The following is an 8736-nucleotide window of genomic DNA, read 5'->3' on the forward strand; positions in this document are numbered from 1 at the left end:
TGTCCTTTAATTAGTTAGGATGGTATATAACATTTGATTTTCAAGATGTTGGTCTGACATTGCATTGTGGGATAAACCCTACTCAGTCATGGTATATAATCCTTTCTATGTTGGATGTGGTTTGCCAATATTTTAAATATTTTTGCACCCATGTTTACTAGAGATATTTTCCATAGCTTTCTTGTGATGTCTCTGGCTGGTAATGTCTTTGGGGGTCTGGTTGGCAGTCAGGCCCATCTTCCACAGAGGCCCTCCGCGGCATGAGGCACTGCCGGCGTCCCTGCCCCCGGGGACGTGGAGAAAGTGGAGGAAGAGAAAGCCAGTTGCCGCTTCTGCTGCACAGCCCGCCGCCCCTGGTACTCGACCCAGCGCCCGGCCCCTCAACGCTCCCCGCCAGCTTCTCTGGCCTCGTATGCGGCCTGGCGCTGAGGACCGACCCCCTTACCCGCGGCGGCCATGGGACGCGTCCCCCGAGAGCCATGCCCGGCCGCCCCGCCCGGCCCGGAGGACCCTAGAGCAGCGTCGCGGGGGCTATGGCGTCTGCCAGCGGTTACATGGATCTGCGTGAGAAGCTCAAATCCATGATGTTCCGGGACAACGATAAGGCAGGGCGGTCGGGAGGCAGCGGCTGAGCCTTACCCGGCGTCTGGGGCCAAGCGCAAGTAAAAGGAAGACCCGGACTCTGAGCGTAGCGACTACGAGGAGCAGCAGCTACAGAAGGAGGAGGAGGCACGTAAGGTGAACAGCGGCATCCGCCAGATGCGTCTCTTCAGCCAGGACGAGGGCGCCAAGATCGAGGCCCGCACAGACTAGGTGGTGTCCCGCGCTGAAAAGGGCCCGTACAATGAGCATACGGCGCACCGGGCCCCTCTGCGCAACAAGTACTTCTTCGGCGAAGGATACGCCTACGGCGCCCAGTTGCAGAAGCGCGGGCCCAGCCAGGAGCGCTTGTATCCTCCAGGCGATGTGGACGGGATTCCCGAGTGGGTGCACCGGCTGGTGATCCAGAAGCTGGCGAAGCACAGCGTCATCCCCGAGGGCTTCGTCACCAGCGCCGACATCAACGACTACAAGCCCGGGGTCTGCATCGTGTCTCACGAGGACCCGATCCTCATCTTCGAGCGCCCCCTCGTGTCCATGTCCTTCCTTAGTGACTCCGCCCTCAGCTTCGGCGGCAAGTTCCAGTTCAAGCCTCTCCGGGTGTCGGAACCTGGGCTTTCCCTGCCGGTGCGCGGGGATGGCGTCACTGTGCGCAGTGGATGTGCTGCTGCTGAAATCACTCACTGCATACGGCCTCAGGGCATCCAGGAGAACAGGGCGGTTATCTCCTCCGGAAGACGAGCTTGGATGCGCCCCGGCTGAAAACAAAGGCCCTGAGCAGCTCTGTGTTACCACCCAGCTACGCTTCAGACCGTCCCTCAGGAAACAACAGGGCTCTCGCTCTGAAACCCAAGCGGTCCCACCGCAAGGCAGCCCCTGATGCCCGTAGGCCTCGGCTCCTGGAGATGCACAGGGGAGAACCGGCGCTCAGGGCTTTCATACGTGTTGGCAGTGAGCTATTGACTGCTCACTGCCGGCGGCGGAGAGCTTCAGCTCTGAGAGCCACTGGCGAAAGTCTTCTGCTCGGGGAGGGCTGCTCAGAGGCGGCGGGCAACCGGGCCGAAAGGCAAAGATGCGCAGGCTCTGAGGCCTGCCGCACCCAGCTGGAAACTGGTCAATCCTCACGTAGCCGCCCCTTCCTTTTGCTTCTTTTCAAGTGTTTCTGTATCTTTTGTTCGTTTGGGGGTTTTCCTTTTTTTTTTTTTGCTTCTTATATTTTTTCCTTGGTTTGTTGCCTATTAGCTGAAGAACAGAACTGGCTAGTACCTGGTTCTCATGTTCTTGGTTTTCCTTCTAGGTGGAAAAGCTGTGGCATCTGTAGGGAACAGAAGCTCAGCTCACACTGGAGTGGCCAGTAGAAGTGGTGGTGGGGCAGCCATCTTCAAGTGGGGCTGTGTCAGACTGGGTTTATTTAAAAGCATCAAAATGTTTTGACTAAGAAAATTCTCCGTTTGCTCTAAGTGTAAATCTTCTCAGCATTGTCAGTGAAGTCACTCTCCTGTCACCCCCTCCCACTGATGTCTGCGCTGGGTTGAGGGTTAAGGTCTCCTGCGCTTGGCTGGCTCGCAGGGGGTCTGCCATGCCACCTCTCACCTGCTCTCCAGGCCCTGGAAGCTCACGCCAACACCCTCTTCCTCCCGCAGCAGAGTTGTTCAGGATGACAGGGCAGAGGCTTAAACAGTGCCAGGGCCTGCCACCCCAAAGCTGTTGGCTGCCCCTGGGCTTCCGCTGGCCCAGGCTGCCAGGAGGCTGGCTGCAGCGCTCCTGACGTCTCTTGCCAAGAGCACGCCTCTTTGATGGGTTGTCCCTTTCAAGCATGTGCCTGTGATTGTATGGAACAATTAGACTGGTCATGTTGGGGCAGTTTTAGGAACTGTTTCTAACTAGTGGGACAGGTGTCCTTCCATGTCTAGCGTTTGGGGTGTGAAAAATTGTGCGTGGTAGGGTTTCTGTTTGGTTTTTGAGTTTTTATTTTTTCCTTTGACCTCCTAGCTTTTTCCTTTCCCTTTCTTTTCTCCTACATGGGCTAGCTTGGGCCTTCTCCCCACTCATCCCTGTAGGAAGGTGCCTGCCCCCTCTGCCTGCAGCGGGCATCCAAGGCCAGAGCTCAGGCCTACAGATTGGGTTGGTGCCTTCTCTACCTCTGGGGCATGGGAGCTGGGGAAGGGGTTTTTAAGGAATAATAAAAGGGGGGAAAAAAGTTAGGTCTCTGGTAGTTTCCACCTACTCAGATGCTCCAAGGCTGCTAAGTTTTGCTGATCTAGATTCATTAGTATTATCTCCTTGCAGGCCAGGGCCAAGACCCAGGCCTGCTGCAGAGGCCCTCCCAGCCCCCAGGCTGCTTCCACCGCAAGGGGCCTTGTCTTATGGAAGCCTAGACCTGAGTCTGCAGAAGTCAGGCAGCCACCATCAAGAAGCTCTCTCAGGGGCCAGAACTTCTTTGCCAGTGTGGATTTAATTTGGGACTGCCTAACTAAAGCAGTTGCAGGTTTATATTTTTTACAGCTTTTTTCCCAAAAATGATTTCTAGTTGTGTGCAGCACTTTGCCCTGATATGTGTGCTCTACAATAAAAACCAAATCTAATATAAAAAAATAGAATGAGTAGAGGGTTTCTTCTATATTTCTGAAAGAGTTTGTAAAAGATTGGTATTATTTTTAAAATATTTGATAGAATTCATCAGTGAAATTATCTGGTCTTTTATTTGAGGGAAGATTTTAAATTTCTAACTCAGTTCTTCACTTGTGAGGGGGCCCCTTGAGGGTAAATACCTGCTTCTTTGGACTCTTATAATTAGGGAAATGCTTGCCACATCATCAGCAATTGAGATTACCAGTGTGAGCCGGGTCTGTGTCCTTACAAACTCTTCACTTTTCCTCTCTCCCTTGTCTGGAGATGCTCGCCTCTCCTTGTCTCAAAGATCATCTCTACTCTCCACTTGTACTGCCCAGCTTCACCTCTTTCTAACTTCCAAATATGAGAGGCATCAAAGCTCTCTCCTGGGCTCTGTTTCATTCCATGCACTCTCTCTAGCTAATAGTGCCCTTTCCTACATGTGAGGAAGGCATCCGCAGTCTTATCTCTGGGCTGGCACAGATTCATATATTCACTTGGATCATGTACCGATATGGCCATGTCCAAAATAGAACCTCAAACCTGCTTACCCCCTGGCTTTCCTCATGTACATAGTGCGTTTCTTGTCTTCTCAGTTGCTCACTCAGGAACCCAGTGGTGGGTTTTGGAGTAAGGAAGGGATGAGAGTCATTTATCTTCTCCATCAGCCAATTCTTCCCTCTGCTTCCACACTAGTCCACACCATCAGCATTTCCCTTAGAACCTGGATCACTAAGTGGCCTCCTAACTAGTTTCCTTGCTTCCACCCTTGCACCCCTACAGTCTATAGGCAGAAGATCAGCTAAAGTGAAACTGTAAAGCTATAAATCAAATATTGTCACTCCCCTACTCAGACCCCTCCAATGGCTTCCCCAGGGCCTCAGGCCCCATTCTATTGGGATGGTTTGGGGACAGTTCAGACACAGCTCTTCTAACAGATAAAATGTGTGACCCCTGGAACTTAACACTAGTTTGCAGTTGGGAAAAATCATCTAATGCAAAGCCTGCTTCATAAATAAAGTGTTGAATAGTTCATGTAATTTATTAAAAACTATACTGAAAGTGAAGAACAGAATGGTTGTATGGGTACAGAATGGTTTTAAGTGTATTGGTTCTTTACCCTCATAATCATGTGACTGACTGAGAGCTGTGGCCCACAGCCACTGCCCAGCGTCACAAAAATATCACACCACATGTTGCTAACATGGGAAAAGATCAACATTCCAAATTTGAACTATGGTTTCTACTAAATGCATCTCACTTTTGCACCATCATAAAGTCAAAAAATTATAAGTTGAACCTTCATAAGTTAGGCACCATCTGTATTAACAAAGTTTAAATAACTGGAATTATGTCCTTTAAAGCCTCACTACTTCAAGTGTAGCCCATGAACTATCAGCTTCAGCATCACCTGGAAGCTAATTACAAAAGCAGATTCCTGGGACCCAGCCAGGCCTGCTGCACCACATCTATATTGTAATAAGGCTCCTCAGATGGCTCGTGCACACTGGGAAGCCCTACTCTGAAGACTAGGTGAATCTCACCTTTGGACCCTCTGGTCCTGGAACTCTAATTACCTTTCCAGGCTCTTCTGAAGAAATTGGACTTGTATTTTCCTCTTCTGGTCCTGGCTTAATGTTGATAATTCATAGTAAGCTGGGAAATCATTCATTTCCTCCAGCTTTTCACATTCTCTGCAGGAGAGTTGCAGGTAGTTATAAGCTCTTAAATTCTTCACTCCTCTATCTCTGGTTATCCCTTACATATAACTTGAACTCTTTTTGCCCTGTTTTCCTTATCAGGCCTCAAAAGGCTTTAGGTATTCTAACACAAGCATTTCCTTGATGTAACACTGTCTTCAAATTTATTTTAAAGGGTGTACAATATTCCATCCAGTGGATATGTAACACAAACAACTTGATTGTTCCCCTACTGAGCACTTAAGCAGTTCCCTACTTTCCAGTAGCATCAATGAAACAGCCAGAAGAGTTCTACCCCACTCTAGATAGTAGAGCAGCAATATATTAAGTTCTTAAAATGGCCACACACTTTGATGTCATTTCCATTTTAGATTATTATTTCATCTCAGTGTTGTTTATAACAAATGCAAAACAAGAAAATGGAAACAACTTTCTTTAATAGCACACGTGACTTAAATAAAAATGGATGTCTAGGCACAAGAACAGAACCATAGACCAGTGGAACAGAATAGAGAGTCCAGATATTAACCCAAGCATATATGGTCAATTAATGTACAATAAAGGAGCCATGGATATACAATGAGGAAATGACAGCCTCTTCAACAGCTGGTGTTGGCAAAACTGGACAGCTACATGTAAGTGAATGAAACTGGATTATAGTCTAACCCCATACACAAAAGTAAACTCAAAATGGATCAAAGACCTGAACGTAAGTCATGAAACCATAAAACTCTTAGAAGAAAACATAGGCAACAATCTCTTGAATGTAAACATCAGCAACTTTTTCCTGAATGCATCTCCTCAGGCAAGGGAAACAAAATCAAAAATGAATAAATGGGACTGCATCATGCTAAAAAGTTTCTGTACAGCAAAGGACACTATCAGCAGAATAAAAAGGCATCATATAGTATGGGAGAATATATTTGTAAGTAACATATCCGACAAGAGGTTAACATCCAAAATATATAAAGAACTCACATGCCTTAACACCCAAAAAGCAAATAACCCCATTAAAAAATGAGCGGAGGATCTGAACAGGCAATTCTCCAAAGAAGAAATTCAGATGGCCAACAGGCACATGAAAAGATTCTCCACATCACTAATTATCAGGGAAATCCAAATTTAAACCACAATGAGATATCACCTCACACCAGTTAGGATGGCCACTATCCAAAAGACAAACAACAAATGTTGGCAAGGATGTGGAGAAAGGGGAACCCTCCTACACTGCTGGTAGGAATGTAAACTAGTTCAACCATTGTGAAAAGCAGTACAGAGGTTCCTCGAAAAACTCAAAATACAAATACCATTTGACCCAGGAATTCAACTTGTAGGGATTTTTTTTCTTTTGGTACCATTAATATACAATTACATGAGCAACATTTTGGTTACTAGACTCCCCCCATCATCAAGTCCCCACCACATACCCCATTACAGTCACTGTCCATCAGTGTAGTAAAATGCTATAGGATCACTACTTGTCTTTTCTGTGCTATTCTGCCTTCCCCATGTCACCCTCCTCCATTATGTGTGCTAATTGTAATGCCCCTTTTTCCCCCTTATCCCTTCCTTCCCACCCATACTCCCCCCACCCTTTACCTTTAGTAACTGTTAGTCCATTCTTGGGTTCTGTGAGTCTGCTGCTATTTTGTTCCTTCAGTTTTTGCTTTGTTCTTATGCTCCACAGATGAGTGAAATCATTTGGTACTTGTCTTTCTCTGCCTGGCTTATTTCACTGAGCATAATACCCTCTAGCTCCATCCATGGTGTTGCAAATGGTAGAATTTGTTTTCTTCTTATGACTGAATAATATTCCATTGTGTATATGTACCACATCTTCTATATCCATTCATCTACTGATGGACACTTAGGTTCCATTTCTTGGCTATTTAAATAGTGCTGCAATAAACATAGGAGTGCATATGTCTTTCTCAAACTAGGCTCCTGCATTATTAAGGTAAATTCCTAGGAGTGGAATTCCTGGGTCAAATGGTATTTCTATTTTTAGTTTTTTGAGGAACCTCTGTACTGCTTTCCACAATGGTTGAACTAATTTACATTCCCACCAGCAGTGTAGGAGGGTTCTCCTTTCTCCACGGCCTTGCCAACATTTGTTGTTGTTTGTCTTTTAGATGTTGGCCATCCTAACTGATGTGAGGTGATACCTCATTGTGATTTTAATTTGCATTTCTCTGATGATTAGCAATGTGGAGCATCTTTTCATGTGCCTGTTGGCTATCTTAATTTCTTCTTTGAAGAAGTGTCCGTTCAGCTCCTCTGCCCATTTTTTAATTGGCTTATTTGCTTTTTGTTTGTTGAGGTGTGTGAGCTCTTTATATAATTTGGATGTCAACCCCTTATCTGATATGTCATTTATGAATATATTCTCCCATACTGTAGGATGATTTTTTGTCCTGCTGATGGTGTCCTTTGCTGTACAGAAACTTTTTAGTTTGATATAGTCCCACTTGTTCATTTTTGCTTTTGTTTTCCTTGCCCAGGGAGATATGTTCATGAAGAAGTTGCTCATGTTTATGTCCAAGAGATTTTTGTCTATGTTTTTTGGAGTGGATTCTTTAGGGTTTTTTATGTAAAATATCATGTAATCTGCAAACAGGGACAGTTTGACTTCTTTCTTACTAATCTGGATGCCTTTTATTTCTTTGTGTTGTCTGGTTGCTATGGTGTGGACCTCCAGGACTATGTTGAATAAAAGTGGGGAGAGTGGGCATCTTTGTCTTGTTCCCAAACTTAAAGGAAAAGCTTTCAGTTCTTGTTAAGTATGATGTTGGCTGTGGGTTTGTCATATATGGCCTTTATTATGTTGAGGTACTTGCCCTCTATACCCATTTTGTTGAGAGTTTTTGTCATGAATGGATGTTGGATTTTGTCGACTGCTTTTCCGCATCTATGGAGGTGATCATGTGGTTTTTGTCCTTCTTTTTGTTGATGTGGTGGATGATGTTGATGAAGTTTCTAATGTTGTACCATCTAATGTTACATCCCTGGGATGAATCCCACTTGATCATGATGGATGATCTTTTTTTATGTATTTTTTAATTAGGTTTGCTAATATTTTGTTGAGTACTTTTGCATCAATGTTCATCAGGGATATTGGTCTGTAGTTTTCTTTTTTTATGGTGTCTTTGCCTGGTTTGGGTATTAGAGTGAAGCTGGCTTCATTGAATGAGTTTGGGAGTATTCCCTCCTCTTCTATTTTTTGGAAAACTTTAAGGAGAACAGGTATTATGTCTTCTCTAAATGTCTGATAAAATTCAGTTGTGAATCCATCTGGCCTGGGGGTTTTATTCTTGGGTAGTTTTTTGCTTACCGATTCAATTTCGTTGCTGGTTATTGGTCTGTTTAGATTTTCTGTTTCTTCCTTGTTCAGTCTTGGAAAGTTGCATTTTTCTAGAAAGTTTTCCATTTCTTCTAGGTTATCCAGTTTGTTAGTGTATAGATTTTCATAGTATTCTCTCATAATCCCTTGTATTTCTGTGGTGACTGTCATGATTTTTCCTTTCTCACTTCTGATTCTGTTTATGTGTGTAGATTCCCTTTTTCTCTTAATACGTCTGGCTAAGGGTTTATCTCTTTTGTTTATTTTCTCAAAGAACCAGCTCCTGGTTTCACTAATTTTTTCTATTGTTTTATTCTTCTCAATTTTATTTATTTCTTCTCTGATCTTTATTATGTCCCTCCTTGTGCTGACTTTGGGCCTCATATGTTCTTCTTTTTTCAGTTTCAATAATGGTGACTTTAGAATATTTATTTGGGATTGTTCTTCCTTCTTTTAATAGGCCTGGATTGCTATATACTTTCC

At 44.9% G+C, this 8736-nt stretch overlaps 1 pseudogene; it reads left to right on the forward strand.

Annotated features, from left to right (window-relative positions):
- The first annotated feature begins 210 nt into the window (after positions 1 to 210).
- LOC118908207 (RNA demethylase ALKBH5-like) lies at positions 211 to 3344 on the forward strand (annotated as a pseudogene).
- Positions 3345 to 8736: the final 5392 nt, after the last annotated feature.

The sequence above is a fragment of the Manis pentadactyla genome, chromosome 1 (assembly GCF_030020395.1).
Source record: "Manis pentadactyla isolate mManPen7 chromosome 1, mManPen7.hap1, whole genome shotgun sequence".
NCBI lineage: Eukaryota > Metazoa > Chordata > Mammalia > Pholidota > Manidae > Manis > Manis pentadactyla.